This window comes from Lynx canadensis, chromosome F2, assembly GCF_007474595.2.
Source record: "Lynx canadensis isolate LIC74 chromosome F2, mLynCan4.pri.v2, whole genome shotgun sequence".
Lineage (NCBI taxonomy): Eukaryota > Metazoa > Chordata > Mammalia > Carnivora > Felidae > Lynx > Lynx canadensis.
The window spans coordinates 30,964,136-30,983,953 of NC_044320.2; the positions used below are offsets into that span (position 1 = coordinate 30,964,136).

A 19,818-nucleotide genomic window follows, 5' to 3' on the forward strand; every position below is an offset into this window, starting at 1 on the left:
ATTCATGTCAGCATCTTAGCACAGAAATTTAAACAAAATTTTAGTTTTATTGCCTTTCACTTCTTACTTTACATGCAAATATTACCCCCAAAAAGTTCTGAGATTAGAGACAACGAGCAAAGATCTCATCAACTTAATAAACGTGAGATAAAGATGGGACTCATTAGGCTAAACTTAAGCTTATTGACTACATTCATAATTAGGAAGGAAAAAAACAAAGTGAAAGGACATGCATGATATGTTAGTTATAAAATTATAGCAACCCTTTCTAGAAGGTGAACTGTAATTAGGAATTTGGGATGAATTTTTAGTCCTCTAGGGAGAGATTTTCCTTATAATACATAATTCCATTGGTGGCTTGCACATATTTGACTCTGGCAAATTTTCAAGAATATCATCATGTTAGAGAACAGTAGACTGTCTGAAGATATTGTTTTAGAATGTTAACTTGAGGGGCTCCTGGGTGGCTCAGTCAGTTAAGCATTGGACGTCGGCTCAAGTCATGATCTTGCAGTCTGCGTTGGGCTCTGTGCTGACAGCTCAGAGCCTGGAGCCTGCTTTGGATTCTGTTTCCCTCCCTCCCCACCCCCCAACCTCTCTTTGCCCATCCCCCACTTGTGCTCTGTCTTGCTCTGTCTCTCAAAAATAAATAAATATATTTTTTAAAAAGTTTAGGATGTTAACTTGAATAGCTATATGGCTAAGGGAAGAAACAATTTGGGTAAGGGCAGACAGAATCCTTTGTTAGAACCCAAATTAAAGATGGTGGAGATCTAAGGCAAAAGCAGAGAGAATGAAAAGAGATTTCACAACAGCTGCTCAAGGAGATAGAAAAGAGGGCCAGGAAGGATAACCTCCTGCCTTATCTCTCTCTAAAGCCCTGTACTGTTAAGGTTTAACTCATGACCATTGTCAAAGGAAAAATATTTAAAGGACCCATCTCCATTTTCACAGAGCAGGCAAAAAAGTGTACGCTTGGAGCTGAGAAAAAAGGAATTGCTAACCGGCACAACTAGTAATGAAAATCTAACAAAAAATATACAGTAACAATTATAATTTATTTTAAAACACTCCCTTTAAAATCAAGAACAGGACAAAGATTCTAGCTATTACTGCTTCTATGCAACAGTAGCTGGAGGATCTAGCCAGTACAATAAGACAGAAAAAGATACAAAGCATATTAGCATTGTAATCCAAGGAAAGAATTTTCTAATGCTCATATGAGAATCATAATATAATAAGTAATTATAAAATTAGAATTTACAGAGATTTTAACCCAGACTGTTAGACTAAGGGTTCATATTTTTAATTACCTTAACATGTTGTCCTTTTAAATAATATTCAAAGGCAATTCAGGCTTCAAATATTTGTCTGTGACACATTTTCAGACTCATGCTACTAAGGCTGGAGGAAATACTCTGAGTATTCTCCACAGATATAGAAGTTCAGAGGACCCTGCTGTGGCCCGGAAGCACCTCATCTCCAGCGATGATACCTGCAAGACTGCGTGGCTGACCGCCGGGATAGGAGCGGGCCCAGTGCCCAAAATCTCGGTTGGCGATGCTTGAGTGTGGCCTGCACCATGGCCACCTCTGCTGCTTTCTCGGAGCATTTCGAGAAACTTCACCAGATCTTCTGCTGCCTCCATGAAGACCTGCAAGGGGTGCCAGAGCAGCGCCTGGGGACAGCAGGGGCAGAAGAAAAGAAAAAGCTGATCAGAGATTTTGATGAAAAGCAACAGGAAGCAAATGAAATGTTGGCAGAGATGGAAGAGGAACGACATTATGCACCTCTGTCTTTCTGTAACCCTATGATGTCTAAGCTTGGAACCTACCGGAAAGACCTTGCTAAACTCCATCAGGAAGTGAGAAGCACACCTTTGATAGCCACACCTGGGGGCTGAGGAGACATGAAATATGGTACATATGCTGTAGAGAATGAGCATATGAATCAGCTACAGTCTCAAAGGGCATTGCTTCTGCAAGGCACTGACAGCCTGAACCAGGCCACCCAGAGTACTGAGTGTTCTTATCGGATTGCCACAGAGACTGACCAGATTGGCTCAGAAATCATAGAAGAGCTGGGTGAGCAATGTGATCCATTGGAACGTACTAAGAGTAGGCTTGTAAACACAAGTGAAAACTTGAGCAAAAGTCGAAAGATTCTCCGTTCAATGTCCAGAAAAGTGACAACCAACAAGCTGCTACTTTCCATCGTCATCTTACTGGACCTGACCATCCTAGTGGGTCTGGTTTATTGCAAGTTCTTTCACAGGCATTGAACTTCCTAGAGGGAAGGGTTTGTGGACCAGAACTTTGACCCTGTGAATGAATGGTGTTAGGGATGGGGAATAAGTGTAGTGCTGCTGTAAGGTAATGGTTCAAGGATGCACTGTGTAGCTAGAATGGGAGGAGGGAGGGAAGATGGAAAACCACCTAACTGTGAAGGAACAGCAACAATACCAGTATGATATACCAAGATAAAAAAAAAAAAAAAAAGAAGAAGTTCATTAATCCTCCATTAGTACACAAACACACACATAGATACAATGTCCACAAATATACAAATAAATATATCAAGGAAAGAACTTGGAAATCAGATTATAGTACCCAGGGGACCGTGGCCTGATTTTCATTTCATCTGGATATCTGATGCAGTGCTTATTCTTATGGCTGAGATATAATATGTAACTGAACACTTCTCATGGGTCAGTCTTTAAGATGCTCTGAAAATAGCTATAAAAATATAGGCTAAATCGTTGCTCACTTCAACTTACATTCAAACTGGAAAAGCACTGTGAAGAAAGTAAAACAATCATACACTAAGAGTGTCTTGGTGAACTTAGCAAAAGTCTTTCCTCCAACAAAATAACTCATTATATACTGGAGTGCTATCATCAGTCTCATGAGTTTACATTCTGGTTACAAAGCTAAATTTGATAAAGCATCCCTTACCCAAATTAACATTCCAGTTCATCACTTTCAAGAGTATGCAATGCCTAATGGGATCTTGAATAAACATGCTTTGATTGGTAGGCTTGGCCCACCACTTATAAGCTGTTTATGAGACCTATAAAATAACAATGATAATACACATCTCAGTACATATCATAATGTATAATCTCATAAGGTAGTCATAAGAATTAAATGAAACACCACATTTAAAGTACTGAGTGAAGTTGCTAGAAGATAGTATTCAATAATTATAAATGATAATAGTGATTACTTTTATTTTTATTAAAAGTCATACAACTTGAATCACAAGAAGCCATACAACTTATCCTATCAAAAACATGTAGCCAATCCAATGCCATAAGTATCTGATATTCACTGAGCTGGGTGAATGAATTTGTTGGTCTACATCCAATTACGATCTAAAGGAATCTTCTGTTTAAAAAATCATTAAAGCTAGGGAAACAGAGTTCTACATGTTTCTCACCATTGGGTATAGGCTGTCCAGATTTAGTGGAAATGCATTTGTGGGCAAGTTTACATAGAACTGTAGTTTAAATTTACACTAAACTATATTTTTCCACACTACCATGACAAAAAGCCAAAGCTGTAAGTCAGCTGTGTATGGGAAATACTTACAAATTGACTCCAATGAACAAATTAAAGGTGATTCCAGAAGTTTTAGGGGAAAGAGAAAAAAAAGTCCCAGAAATCCCTATGTGGTATTTTTATTTTTAGTTGAATTGTTAAATCGTCATCTTGTGGTAATCGTTTCCATGAGAGTATAGTTAAGATTACAGAAGTTACCTCATGAGTCTTTTGCCAATAGCAGATACCAGAGAGTGGGTACTGGTCTCAAAATAAAATTGAAGAGAGGTAGAGAGAGGCAAATCAGGGAAGGAGGGAGGCATGAAGAAGGATGAGGAAAAACAAAAGAGATTCCTTCAGTTAATGATAATGATTCATGTGTTGTCTTCCTGTTAAAGCTGCTGCTGAAGCATTGTTGTCAATGGAATTCTTTTCCTTTCCTTCTCACACCCCACACTCTCTTTCTCCTTCTCTTACCCTCCTCTTTCTATATCCCTTGACTTCTCTCTAAACTAGGTTTCTTATGTTCATTTATTTTCTATTTGTTAGTAGAAAGGAATTGTCCAGTTCGGCAAAGGAGCTGAATATCAATGCTGTGTTCTCTTCCCCTATGCAAATAATATAGCACAACTAAAGCTTTGCATAGGAAGAGGAATAAAGTAAATTGTCTAAGAAATTCTTTCTGGATGGAAGGATTTGGATAAAGATTGTTCTTCTGTTTTTGATCTTTAGAAACAGGCTATAGTAGTATTCTCTAATAGTACCTTAATGATATCTCTAGCCCTAGGTAATAGCATATATAAAATATAGAATCATAGAGTTGTGGCAGACAGCCTAGTTATTGTACCTGACTAGGAGTTCTTCTCATTCTTGTTTGTTTGTTTTTTTTAAGTTTGTGTACTTATTTTGAGAGACAGAAAGAGAGAGAGCATGTGTGCTTGCAAGCCAGAGAGGGGCAGAGAGAAAGAAAGAGAGAGAGAGAGACCGAGAGAGAATCCCAAGCAGGCTCATGCAGAGCCCCATGTGGGGCTTGATCCCATGAACTGTGAGATCATGACCTGAGCCAAGATCAAGAGTTGGACGCTTAACCAACTTAGCCACCCAGGCACCCTAGTTCTCATTCTTCATCGCATCTTGATTTCCATTCTAGGAGTTGTCCTTTTGCCATTGTGTATAATTTTGGTGGGAAGTAGCTTCTGCTTTCTATTAAAGAGTCACAGGGAAGCGATAAACCCTCTCCACGGCCCTGTGCATGCAGTGGGTGTAATGTGATCTAAGCCAGGCCAATGAGATACTCTCTCCCTGGACCTGAGTAAATGATGCGAAGATATGAGTCATCGCCAGAAGTTATTCTTTCCCACTGTAGGATTGACAAGCTACCTAAATTCTTGCTGTATGCTGTTCCATCTGTGAGCTCCAGATGTGATCCAAGTAAACCCTTTTGCTTAAAATAGCCACAGTACATTTTTGTAGCTTACATTCAAAACCTGAATTTTATATTGTTTATTGGAAGAGATCTTGGAAATTCTTAGGAAAGATATAAACAAGGTAAGTAGTCACCTGGAAAACGGGGTTCAGAAACACTAACCCGGTCCATGTACATCCATCTCTCTCCCAGGAAGACTGACAATGGATTTGGAGCACACGGTGGTTTTATCAATAGAAGAGCATTCAGACATCCACATGTATGGATTGGGCTCACTGCCTTGGGAAAGGGAAGTCACACTCAACAGGGAAAAGAGAAGTCAATTCTCAAAGAACAAAAGGAAACTTGTAAAAATGTTAGGGCGCCTGGGTGGCTCAGTCAGTTAAGCATCCAACTGTTGATTTCGGCTCAGGTCGTGATCTCACAGTTCATGGGTTGGAGCCCCACATCCGGCTCTGCACTGATGTGTGGAGCCTGCTTGGGATTCTGTGTCTCCCTCTCTCTCTGCCCCTCCCTGACTCGTGCTCTCTTTCTCTCTCTCTCTCTCTCTCTCTCTCTCTCTCAAAATAAAGGAATAAACTTTTAAAAAAATGCTAAGCAAAGGGTATAGGGTGTGATAAAGGATTTTTGAGTTCCCAAACCCTGACTTTTTATTAATGAAATTCAAACTGGTGTATATAACCGATAGAATTGAAAAGAATGCATATGAGAGTCGGGTTGTCGTTGTTGTGTTTGTTTGTTTGTTTTTTACCCTAAATTTGCTTTGAGAAATCATGACTGAGGCAGGAAAAGCAAAGCATGCAAAAGAGCAGTAAGAACACAGGTTGGGTAGTTCTGTGCCGAGCACTTCATGCCATCTTCTCCATATTGTCCCAGTTTCAGCAGAGGTTTAGTAAGATCACAGGACAGATCATATATTCCCAGGCTCTGAGGGAGCCTACGGAGGCATGAAACCTTCTTGTGACCCTGACACCAGGGGCGGTTGTAGCTGAAGTGTAGACAGCACTACAGTGTCTAGGCAGAAGGCCTGGCTGTGCCTTCTCCAAGTTTTTGTGGGATCAGAGAGAATCAGAAAGTTTTTCTGGTCCTCAGAAAGGTACAGAAGTGTCCCAGAGAAGGTCAACTTCTCTTAGGAGCTAAAAGGATGCAGTATGCACGGCCCTGCACCTGCAGCAACAGATGGGAACTTGACTTCACCCCAGATACCAGCGGAGATAGATGCCAAAACATAAAGAATAGAGATGAAATACATTTTAGTGACATCAGTCAAATATCTGACAGAGGTCTTCTGTGTTTACCTGCTTACCTCTGTGTTTACCTTACCATCACATTCTTATTCTGCTAAGGGCACATTAATTTTCCTTTGTGAAAGCCTTCGTCTTCATTCTCTCTCTCCGAGACTGACCCACCCCCTGGCTCTAGAGGTAGGAAAGTCACTCAGGCACAGCAGATCGGAGTCAAAGTGATTGGTTCCAAAATGACTTCATGACAATCCAGAACAGCGAGTTATCTTGAGGTATTTTCATTACAGTTACTGAAAAGCAGATGTTGGTAGGGGAGATGCTAATGGCCATCTTTCCGTGTTAAGGTAAAAACCTTGCCTGAGAGAGGAACCCAAGCAGAGAAAGAAAGAAACGGAGAAACAGTCTCCTGAAGTCGTTATTGAAGGTCTTGAAGATCCAATTCTGCCTGGATCAGATTTATCCCTTGAATATATCTTGATTGTAGGCAATATTTTTTCTATTGTTTAAGTGAAATTTATTCACTTGAAATGAAAAGAGCCATAATGGAAATAAATTCTCTTTAAAAGTAAAAATCGAATTGAAACTCCTTAGCATGACCTGCCAGGTGATATATTGTCAGCATTTTGCCTGACTGTCCAACTTCTTCCTGTGCTCTTAACCTTTTCTAATGAAAGTCCACATGTACTAAGTTGTCCTCCTCATGCTTCTGGCTCTCCTCTCTGTGCTTCACATGGCTCACTCCTCATCCTTCAGGTCCTGGCTCAAATATTAAAGAAAGATTCTCTGACCAAATCTGTCCCCCATCTCCCCACCTCAAATCTTACTTCAGCACCCAGTTTATTTTATTTTTTTCATGAAAATAATCTGTATCTGAAATAGACTTGTCTATTTAGTTGTTTACTTACTTTTTTATTCTCTCGTTCCTCCAACTAGAATGTAAACTCCATGAGGACAGGTACCTTATCAGTCTTAAGCAACCCATAGTGCCTGACCTTTGGAAGGCATCTAATAAATACTGCTGGAGTAATCAATGAATTTCATTTTTATGCTCAGCAATTACATAGGGCTTGCTATACCAGGCACTGTCCTAGAGATTTTATAATTATTTATTTTTTCTAATTTTCATAAGAATCCCATGAGGTTGGAATTAGAATTATCTCCATTTGACCAACCATGAAGCTAAGCTACATGATGGGTAAGCCATATGCCCAAGTGGAAGAGTTGAGTAAGGTTCACACCTGGCACCTGGTTCTTGATTCATTTCTTTCAGCCTCTGTGCCTTGCTTCCTGAATGACTTATTGAATGATTTGATAAACAAGTTGGCTACTAAGAAACTGATCATCTCTAGGTGAGCTGAGAATGCCAAGATATGACTTTAAAAAGTAAGTATTCACCATGGAATCTGTGACTCAGCCCAGATATTAGCCGCGAGAGGTCCAGCCTCACTCCTTTAATTGCTACAGCACCATGCATGCTTGGGAATTGTTAATTTGCAGTGGTGAATTATGAGCGCTTATAAAATATTTTACATCTATTTAATATTGTCATATAACTTTGGTCGGTTGAAAAGATACCAATTAGTTCATTCATGGAGAAAGACTGCAAAGGCTCTCAGTGAAGAAAGACCTCAAAGGCATATTTTTATCATTCCTTATGAAGCAGCATGACATTTTATAAAGTTTGATCAGCTACTTTATAGTTACTGCTATTGAACTTGTGTAGTGTACTTCAAATCCTACTCCCTAATAATTTTACAATTTTTATGATCTGACACTACTAATCATCAGGAAATATGATTAATAATAATAGAAAGGATGTTTCTCATTTAATCTTCAAAGCCATTTTTATGTTAACCAACATTAAAAAGCTGTGGGTATATTCATTTCTTTCCATTGAGAGCATTAGTCTTCCCTTGTTACAGACAACTTTTTTTTGTCCTTCTTTGGGTAAAACTTAATCCTACTGAAATGAGTTGCAGCTGTTGTACAAATTCATATTTTTATACTGATAGGAAGCAGTCAGACATTTCAACTATTCAGTTTTGTTTAAAAGTAAGTTAACAGTTCAGTTCACTCTTTAGAAGACACAGATGAAGGAATTGTACAGGAATGTGTTTGTGGCCAACTGAATGTTTGTGATTAAAAATACTTATGAAGGCAACATTGCTGGACTTGAAAAAAATTATAAGGTCCTACAGCCTGGGAGAAATTCATTGAGGGAGAATCCACATTAATGCTTGAAGTGGTAGCTTTTGACCTCTTGCACTGGTAAATACCAGCCAATGGTGCACAGGCTTCCCTTCTAAATGACTAACTCTTACATAATTTCCTTTCCTTAACAGTTCCATGAAGTCTACAATTTTTAGAATTACAGAATCTGACATAACAAGATAAACTTTGATACCAGGCTTCCCTAAACACTGACCATTTTCTCCTCATATCTCCATTCCTGATTCAAAACCATATTGATTTCCTTTCCTGGGAAATTAGAAAGAATTAGGAAAATTAGTACTTCATACAATTTCTCTATCTCAGATTTCCCACTAGCAACCCACATCTTACCTAATCTTATGAAATAATTGTTAAAAGCAAGAGCTGGAGGCTAAACTGATTGGAATTAGGATCCAACTAATGAAAGTCTCTTTGAAAGCAGTCTTGCCACTTAATAGCTGCCTAACTTAGGGTGAGTTAGAAATATCTTCTGACCCTCAGTTTATTCATCTATTCAAAGGGTATAATATTGCCTACTTCAAAGAATTTAGGGACATTAAAGAAGATAATCTATACTTAATGCCTAATATCTAGTAATTCATCAATAGAAAAACCCACTAGTTACTGGAAATATTAAAAGCTTAACTTACAATCAAACACATATTTAGCTCCACCTCCCAAGCTGGTAAGAGTCAGAACTAATTCAAATTAGGGGGAAAAAACAATTTTTAATAGTAATTTAAAATAATACTGGGGTGTCTCACAGAACCCCAGGACAAGAATGCCACTGGGTCTCAGGAAGAATTAGAAGAGGAACTTCACAGCTAGCAGGAATCTCTCTGTCCCTCATCTATTCACATTTCTGAATCTCCACTTCATCCTTCTCTCTTCCTCTCTAGTTGATTCCCCCTATCTTGGCCATGTGGTGGATGCTATGACCATTAACATCTCCCAAGGGTTATAAGGTCATCCATTCAAGAAGGGAAAATTACTTACCTCTTTACATTCCATATCCAAATCTCTGAGGGAAAGCTCTCCTAGTCCAGTTTGGCTCATGAGCCCATAGCTGGTCCAGTAACTGAAGACAGGTTCCTCTTTGTTATAATCCTGTTGGTGGAAGGGATTAGTTGTAGGAAGGAACAATTAATTTAGTTTCTAGGAAAGGAGTTTCACAGGTGGCTATGAAAATCACCAGCGTTCTCCAACCCTGTCCCTCTGTCTCTGCTCATGTTGGGATAAATGTATTGGGGAGGGAGAGCTCCCTTCTCCCTGAGTCATTCTTGGTCATCCTGGCTGCCATTGTTGTTGATGCCATTCTATTTCCAGGCGTGGAACCCTTCTGCTATATGTTTTTAGCAACACAGCAACTGCCACTGATACAACCTATAGGTTCTCAAAAGTGCTTATCTGGTCCGTGTACCTTTATCTCTCCTCATCCTAATGGATTATAGGATTTTGGCACTTAGAAGTAAATTTAGAACACAGAAATCACACACACACACACACACACACACACACGCGCGCGCGCGCATTTTAAAAATGAGAAAACTGAAGCCAAGATAGACAAAGTCCTTAGCTAATATCACATAGCTAATTAATAAATAAGGATCAGAAGCCAGGTTTCTAGACTTACAGACTAATTTTCTTCCTAAACTAAGTTGGATATTTCTTTTTCACCATCACCACTCATGATCCAGGTCTTTCTCCACAGGATATAGTTGTGTCTGGGTCTGGAGCACTGTTCTTCAATAAGAGTAGGTACCTTTACCAGTCCACCCTGATTATAACTTTGCTGATTGTATCTGACTTCAGAAAAAGCAGATGCTGCACATGACTGTGAATTTCACTTGCTTTTAGTTTAGGGGCAACAATCTTACCTGAAGGAGATTTAAATTACAGATTGTAATCATTTATCTTTGCTATTCATTTTTCCTTCATAAGTTCCTTATTATTAGTGCATAATATTAAGAAGCTAAATATCCCATTAATGACACTTTTGAAAGATATTTACAGGTGGAAACAGCCAAAAAATATATAATAATAAAGAGTTTGATGACAGTTTGGGACTTATTATCACTTTGCCTGTGCCTTTGAGATATTTTGCCACTTTTGCCCATTTCTAGGCAGAAAAAGATCAATGAAAGTTTCCTGAAGGGGAAAAAAAAAGAACACTTGTAGAGAGGGCCTAATGGCCCTCCTTTCATCTACTTTTTGGTGATTCTCCAAATAAGCCTAAATATCATGTATTTGAAAAAAATAAGGGTTACCCTATGATGACTGTCTAAGGTCAGATATATTTATGTCATGATGTACTGAGCTTCATGATTAGTTATTTATACTTTACATATACAACTTCCTATTGACACAATACCTGTATCTTTTTCCTCCTCTCATATATAGTTCATATTTATTGTTTTTGAATTAGCAGAATAATACTCTAATTTTTTAAAAGCTGCCTCTTTTCTACTGCAGTCCATGAGGTTCTATAGAAGATGTCTCTATCCTTGGATCCAAGGGGTGGCATGTAACCAAGATACAGCCAATTAGAGTACTGACGTTGCCTGGCCATGGTGATGGGCTCAAGAATAAGCATGTGTCCCAATAGCAGCCAATCAAACTCAATTTTAAGACATCTGTTGGAATCATTGAGTAGAATGTTGAAAAGATAAATTGTAAGTTGAAGTTGGTAGCAACTGCCAAGAAGAGAGTCTTTCTGATACTTGAGCTAACACAGAAGAAAGCCAAAGTGAAACAAGAATAGAATAAGATGGAGTTCAGTTGCTATTATTTGAGCCCCTTGATCTAGCCATGCAAGAAGTTTTTTTTTACACTTAAGACAATTTTAATTATTTTTATCTGTCACAGTGGGAAGAATCCTAACCAATTCTTTGTAAAAACTTCTTTTACAAAGCTATATCTCATAAAAGCACTCTTTAGTGTATCCATCATAATTTTAGAAAAATAGAATTTATTGAAAAGGGTAATTGGAAACAGTGCAAGATTCCAAAATGGAGGATGTTGTGTTTTTCAAAATGAAAAGACTGATAATTAAACTTAATGGGCTGATACCAGAATTTGAATTTTTAAAAAGTAAACTATAGTAATCAAGATGGGAGATAAGCACACTTTAATTAATGAAGGTGGAGAGGAAGAAATGAGCAATGTAGATCCTGAAGAGAAAAAACATCAGCACTTAGAAATAATAAAATTTACCTTGGGGTTTTGTGATTTTTTTTGTGATAAGGTAGCATGATTTAGTGCATTTGGAGACTGGGTGGGGGTGACAACCCTGAAAGCAAAGTTCACTGTTCAATCTTTGCTGAGTTTCCTTTGATTTCACACCAAGACGGCTAGTTTGGGGACTCTGGGAACTGGATGATGGGTGGGTAAGCCCATTTCCATGCCGTGTGTGTAGAAAAGGTGTTTTACTGAAAGTAGGAGGAATTAGTTATATCGTGGCTGATAGAAATTAGAAGACAGAGCCCAGGCTGGGACAGAAATTGTGAAGAAAGCTGAATAGAACATGCCATGTAGAATCTTAAAAGGTAGAGGAGGTAACCTGGACAAGGATACACCTTTTCTGTTTCACCTATTTGTGAAGCCAAGGAAGATGAACTAAAGGGAATGTTCTAGCCCCCAGCCTATGTTTTTAAGAGGCTACCTACGTTACCACATAAATTAAGAGAAAAAATTGGAGTTCTTGAGTTTTACTTTAATGTGAATTTAGCCATCATATAAGTCAGCTTTCATCATAATCCCCTCCTAGTTTGCATGTTTTACAAAATAATGTGGCACTTATGACAACATAGATGGACCTTGAGGGCATTATGCTAAATGAAATAAGTCAGAGAAAGACAAGGACTGTGTGATCTCACTTATATGTAGAATCTAGAAGCAGGTAAACAAACAATATAATGTGGCAGATTAACATCTTCATGTATGTGTTCAATGCAAAATGGGATACTAAACAAAACATTGCTGTTGTTTTCTTCTTATAAGATACCACATGATGACTATAATAAACAATAACTGTATTGTATACTTAAAATTTGCTAAGAGAGTAGAACTTACATGTTCTCACCATAGAAGAAAGAAAGGAAGAAAAAAGTAAATGTGTGAGGTAATGGATATACTAATTGCTTGAGTGTAGTGTTAATTTCACAATACATACATATATCAAAACATCAAGGGGGCACCTGGGTGGCTCAGTCTGTTAAGCGTCCAACTTCTGCTCAGGTCATGATCTTGCGGTCCGTGGGTTTGAGCCCTGTGTCAGGCTCTGTTCTGACAACGTGGAGCCTGGAGCCTGCTTTGGATTCTGTGTCTCCCTCTCTCTCTGCGCCTCCCCTGCTTGCACTCTGTATCTCCTTCAAAAATAAACATTAAACAAATTTAAAAAAAATCAAGTTGTAGACCTTAAATATATACAATGCCTATTTGTTAATTATACCTCAATAAAGATAAAAAAAAAATGCCATGTTTCTAAACAACTAGATTCATGGATATTAGCCTAATGGGAAAATCCTCCCTAAAAAAATTAGCACTGATATTAGCTAATAATATTTGATTATTTATGGCATATGGCATTGTCAAAGTTTTAATATGCTAGTGTCTGTTAAAAAACATTTTTACACTAATGTAACACTTAGCATAATTTAATTTGATGAACATATATATATGGCAGTGTTCTTTCATATATGAATGCAAGAATCTATCATTTGAATTTTTAAACTTTTTTAAGTAATCTCTACTCCCAGCATGGGGCTTGAACTCACCACCCTGAGATCAAAAGTTGTATGCTCTACTGACTAAGCCAACATGGCATAATACTTAATTTTTCAGGAATCACTTAGAAAATAGACCCTTATTTATATGTGTAATTTGAATTAATATCTTAATTCTTACAAGCATTGCATTATATTAGCAGAATATCATGCATAATGTATAATTTAGGAAATAATTACAAAAGTTACATTAATAAAATAATTCTTATAGAATTTGCGAAGATGCTTTATTTACTTCATGGAGCCATGTGACAATTGTTGTTAACTAATCCCTTTACTTACAAAGTCTAAAGATACTTTAGATTCCTAAATCTAAAGATTTAGGAATTAACATTTGCAAATTTTGGATTTCAGGGATATACTCTTGTAAATTTGGACTTTTACAAGAGTACATCAACCAAAAAAAGAAATGTCACAGGACAACTGATGGATATATTATATACTATTTTAATACTCACTGACTTCTAGGTATAAAAGTACATTTATATAATATTTATGCTTAAAACCCACCTGCTTTCAAACTGCTGTACCTAAGCACCAAATTCAAAAGGACTTTAAAAAGCCTATTTGCCTTTCTCTTCACTTCTGAAGGCAGTTTAGTTCTATTCTTTCTCTAGGATGAGAGGAGAATTTAGAGGAACACAAATACCCAGAATGAAATCAGAAAGTATAATCTAGCCTTGATTGTCTAATAGTCTGGAAATGCTTAAGAGTTTTTTATGGGATCATTCTTGGGATGTGAAGGAAATAGAACCTGTCACTGATGTGGGAACAGTTAGATAGTATTTGCCAAACTCTTTTCCTCTCTATTTGACTTCCTACTGGGATTCTCTACCACGCACTTCTAGGACCTCCTTTTAAAAAAATCCCCCAAAGTCTCATTTCATCCATAAGGCTCTCTTTGACAATTCCTGCCCCGTTATGGCCCCAACTATTTTTAGACGATAGTCATAAAATGAGGAACAAAGTATAAATGACCAGAAGTGTTAACCACCATCTGTAAGACTAAAAATATGTTTCTAGTTGATGTCGTAAGGGTCATAGCTTTTCTGTGACCTGTAGTTTTTATGCAGGCTCCACAGTTTATCTCAGTCTATTTTGATCACTCAGGCCATATTATCTTCTCATAGAAGAGCATTTTTTTCCCTTTTATACTCCTAAAATTTATTTTACATGCTCAGGAGTTGGACTGCCTCTTATAAATTCCAATAGTTATTACTATCTTAAAAGTACTCTAGAGAACATTTTGATTAAAGAATCTAACCATAAAATCATCTTTTATGATCCTCAAGATTTATATTTTTGTAAAGGCATGTATATTATAGGTACACACGTATATATTATATATGAGTGTGTGAGTGTGTGTGTGTGTGTGTGTGTGTGTATGCATACACATATAAGAACGTGCTTATAGTGAAAGGTATAGTTCTTAGAAGCACACAATGGAAGGGCTACAGACAATAATTTAAATGAAGTACATTACATTATTTATTGAATAATTTACTAGTCTAGGTAGAATAATTTTCATGTAGATGGAAAGGACCAAAAAGAAAAATAAATAAACAAGTCATAGTGGTGAATTGTCAGTAGTAGTAATAACAGAAGTATCCTATTTCATTATTCCATAATTTTCTACTTTTTATAACCACCCAGAAACAACAAACAGCACATTTTTTCCATGCTCTTTTAGACACTTGATTGCATTTCCTTTTTGTACTTTTAACAAGAAATAGAACATGATTATTTTAACCATGATTATATCCACATAATTGAAAACAATAAATTAAAAAAAAAATCCATACTGGGGTTTTGCTCTTCGCCTCCCCAGCATTGTCCCTTCCCATAGTATCCATACTAGATTTATGTCTGGGAATCCAAATAGTCAAGGCTGCAGATTACCTAGGCCTAAACTGTGCACATATCATATTACGAGGGTTACTCTGGTCATTGGTTCCCAGAGGAACATTTCAGGGAGAGGTAGCGAGAGGCAGTGGATTTCAGGGGAATGTTGTGAAAGAGGCTCGTTTTCCACTAGTATGTAGTCTGGGAGCATGTAAGGAGATGATTCAGCCACCTTGCCACCACAGTGGAAAATCTTGCAGCTTCTGAGGTCATTTTATTGGGCCTCAGAATACAACCGAAACAGGGACAGGAAGGTCTGATAGATGAAGATAGATAGAGAAACTGAGTCCTCTTAACATTTGAGCCCCAAATCCATCCATGTTGGTGACCCTACTTCTGAATGTTTCTGATACTGATAAATGTATTTGAACTGGCAAAGTCTCCTTTACTGTTTTCTGATACTTACAATCTGAGCACACAATCCTTGGTTAGGGTGGGATTTCTAAAAGTATTGGCAATATGTTTTCCAAAGATACTGCTACCAGGAAATTTCTCATCAAAAGTTTTCTGTGGTCAAATCCAGTTGGGGAAAGGTAAATATGATGCTATATTTTTCTTTAAGAAAATACTATTTTAACACCAGTTCCCTCATCAGAATCCTTTGTACTTAAAATAAAAATCATCTTTTGTACAGCCTCTAAGATTCCATGTGAATCTACCCTTCATTATTTCTTCTGCTTCACCTTGGGCCTCTTATTTCCTGTACTCTGGCCACATTGGCCTTTTCTTCCTCTTGTGTAGCAAATTTTCTTTTGCCTCAAGCCTTTGGATTTGCTGTTCACTCTGCCTGGAATGCCCCTCTTTATCTGGCTAATTTTTCTTATTTGTGCTTCATCTTAAATCTCACTTCCTTTCCTAAATCCATCCTCCAATTAAATTGATACCCTTGTTCATGGGTATCAAGATGTTTATGGCATCTTATTCTTTCTCTTCATAGCATAATACAATTTATTGCAATCTAGATATTTATGTCTTTATTAATCTCTCTCTTCCCATTACTTTAAAAACTCTGTGAGGAGAGAAACCATGCCTGATTTGCTGACATTTCTTTGAGCAAAACATGATGCTGTTCCTGGCACACAGTAGGGACTGGAAAAAATATTGCCTGAATGCTATCTAGAGCCACAGGACATTTCAGAACATTATAGAATTTCAATAAAGAATCCCATTTAGATATGTTTAATCCAGAATTTCCCCAAGCTATTTAAAACCTGAAATTTTTGTAAGTAGTTAACATGTGTGAATATTCTTAGATGCTAATATTCCATAGCTCACATATCAAAGAATGCTGTTTCACATGTTTTAGGTCATTTGTCAGCTAAGAACTCAAGTCTAAAAGCCTAAGCTTATACTTTTATGAGCATTAGATGGATCTAAACTTCAGAGGTTCAAATGAGACATGGCAAAAGTGATATTTGAGGACATTAACACCAATCATTCTGGACAGCATTATATAGCATGCACTTGTTAATTTTCCTATCCTGTTTTCAGTGAGTGGGTTTTAAAATATTCATCTTTAAGATCATCAGCATGTAGATTTGTATATTAGATGACAAGGAAATAATAAAAAGTCCCTGCACAGCAAAGGAAACCATCAACACAACAAGAAGGCAAACCGCTGAATAGGAGAAGACATTTGCAAATGATATATCCAATAAGGGGGTAATATCCAAAATACATAAAGAACTTCTACAACTCAACACCAAAAAACCTCCAATCCAATTAAAAATGGAGCAGAGGATCTAAAAAGGCATTTTTCCAAAGAAGACCTACAAATGTCTAAGAGATTCTCAAAAAGATATTTATTATTACTAATCAGGCAAATCAAAGCCACAATGAGAGATCACTTCACACCTGTCACAATGGCTAAAATCAAGGAGAAATAGCAAGTGTTGGTAAGGATGTGGAAAAAAAGGAACCCTTGTGCACTATCAGTGAGAATGTAAATTGTACAGCCACTGTGGAAAACAGTATGGAGTTCCCTCAAAAAATTAAAAATAGAAATATTATGTGATCCAATAATTCCACTATTGGGTATTTACCCAGGGAAAACTAAAACACTAACTTGGAAAGATATATGCACCCCTATGTTTACTGCAGCATTATTTTTACAATAGCTGAGACATGGAAGCAACCTAAGTATCTATCAATAGATGAATGGATAAGGAAAATGTGGTATACATACACAATGGAATATTACTCAGCCATAAAAAGAATGAGATCATGCCATTTGAGATAACGTGGATGGACTTAGGGAGTTGCACTAGGTGAAATAACTCAGACTGAGAAAGACAAATACCATATGATTCCATTCATAAATGCCATCTAAAAAATTAATAAACAAAATGCAGAATCAGAACTGTAAATACAGAGAACAAACCGATGGTCTCCAGAGGGGAGGGAAGTGGGGAATTGAGAAAAATGGGTGAAGGGGAGTGGGAGATACAGGCTTCCAGTTGTGGAATGAGTAAGTCATGGAAATAAAAAGCGGAGCATAAGGAATACAACCAATGATATTGTAATAGCAATGTAATGGGACAGACGGTAGCTATACTTGTGGTGAACACAGCATAATGTATAGAGTTGTCAAATCACTAAGTTGTACGCCTGAAACCAATGTAACATTGTGTGTCAACTACACTTAAGAAAAACAAGACAGCTATATGTTGTCTACAAGTATACAAAAAAAAAAGAAATATGAATTAAGAATAGAAAAAGAAATTGCTTACTCATTGTGTATTGAAGCCTATTGTTCTAGCTTATATTTTTTAGGCATCCTTTAAATTACATAGTAACAGTCAAATACATTTTTATCAGGACTGAATACTACCCCAGGGCATGTTCTAAAGTTTACATAAAATTAGACTAAAATCTCAATAAATAGTGACAATTTTAGCTCTGTCCCCTTTTACATTTGAAATGTGTATTTTACCAATACAGAAAATTACATATAAATGCCCTTTTAAAAAATCTCCAAAGAACACTTAAAGCTAGCTCTTGCATTGCTTTCCCTTTAGAATTTAGAGACTAGCTTTCTAACTGAGCTCTGCCAGAAACAGATGAGACAAGCCCAGGAATATGTTACATGGCCACACACATCAACAGTCAAATCTTCAAGCCCAGGTTCCTAACTCCAGAGCACGACAGAGTGCAGAAAGCCTTGAAAATGTCCATTAGCTGAGCATGTGTAGAGTGAATTATTATTTGCTCCGCCAGCTGGAAGTCTCCCCCCAAAATAGGTTTCTTTGAAAAGCCACGAGCTCCTCTCTAAGCACACACATGCATGGCTTGCTCAAGGAAGTGTTGGGAAATGTCATCAGCTGAACCTGACACTCCTCTGCCCATCTGGATCTAACTTTCCCAACTTCATCTTGAGCCAACAGATTCTGAACCAAAATTTACCAAGCAATATTACAGTTTTCCACTTGTGGTTTACCTGACACCATCTGTGAACGGCATTTATGATGTGTTCAAATTCATTTTTTTTTTAATGTTTATTTGTTTTAGAGAGAAAGGGACAGAGGATCAGAAGCAGGCTCTGCACTGACGAAACTATGAGCCTAAGTCTGACGCTTAACTAATTGAGCCCTCCAGGAGCCCTCCAATTCATTTTCAATAGCCACAGAATGTGCAGAATTTTCTCCCCTTTTCCCCCTACTTTTATTACTTCGTTCTCAGGATTGATATGGAAGCAGATAAAAGACATTGCTAAGACTATAACAAATTTGAACACAATTAGCAAGACTGATTTAATAGACATATACAGACCACTGGACTCACTGTTGCAAATACATATTCCTTGCCAATATATATAAAGTGTATATATATATATATATATATACACGCATATATATATAGCAAGAATTATATATAATTACTACTTTTTATGTATAATTTATAAATCTATATATCATTTCAAAACAAATTTCAAACATCTTTATACACATAGTTGTCTATCCAAATCCAGTTTTAGAAATGAAAAGCAAGAAATAAACCTTTAAAATATTAGTACTCATGTGTCCAAGAACAAATAATATTGAAAATTTAAAGTCCTTAAAACTGGTCATTTTTTTCATAATAATAAATTAGAGGTGGAATAATTAGAGATGAAGCAAAGACATAAGATATTAAAAACAACTTTTAGTCAAAATATTGGAAATTGAGGTAAAATAAATTCCTAGATTTAAAAAGTGCCAAAAATGTCATAAAAATATAAATATAAAAAGAAGAACTTTGAATAATCCTACGATAACTTGATAACTTTGATCTGTCATTCAAATTTTTCTTCCAAATACTATAGCCTTGATATTTTGGTTCACATTATTACCAAACAAAACCAAAAACAAACAAACAAACAAAACAAACACACACACACACACACACACACTTTTTAGTAACAAAGAAAAACCATTGGACTACACAAGAATATAAAACAAATTAAATACACAAGGATTTGAAAAGAATAAATGATATATTTTTGGGGGGATTCTGAGTTTGTACACACAGAAAACCCAAAATTCTAAGTGGACAAATTATTACAATAATTAATTGGAGATATTAGCAAGAATGATATACAATTATTACAGAAGTCCGATGTACTTTCTTACACCAGAAAGAAAATATTAGACAACAAAATATAAAGCCCCTAGGATAAATCTACTAAATGATCTATAAGACTATTGTGGACAAATTTATCAAACTTTTTTTTAGGA

General features: G+C 36.8%; 1 pseudogene; it reads left to right on the forward strand.

Moving 5' to 3' along the window:
- The first annotated feature begins 1,582 nt into the window (after nt 1-1,582).
- LOC115506274 lies at nt 1,583-2,404 on the forward strand (annotated as a pseudogene).
- Nucleotides 2,405-19,818: the final 17,414 nt, after the last annotated feature.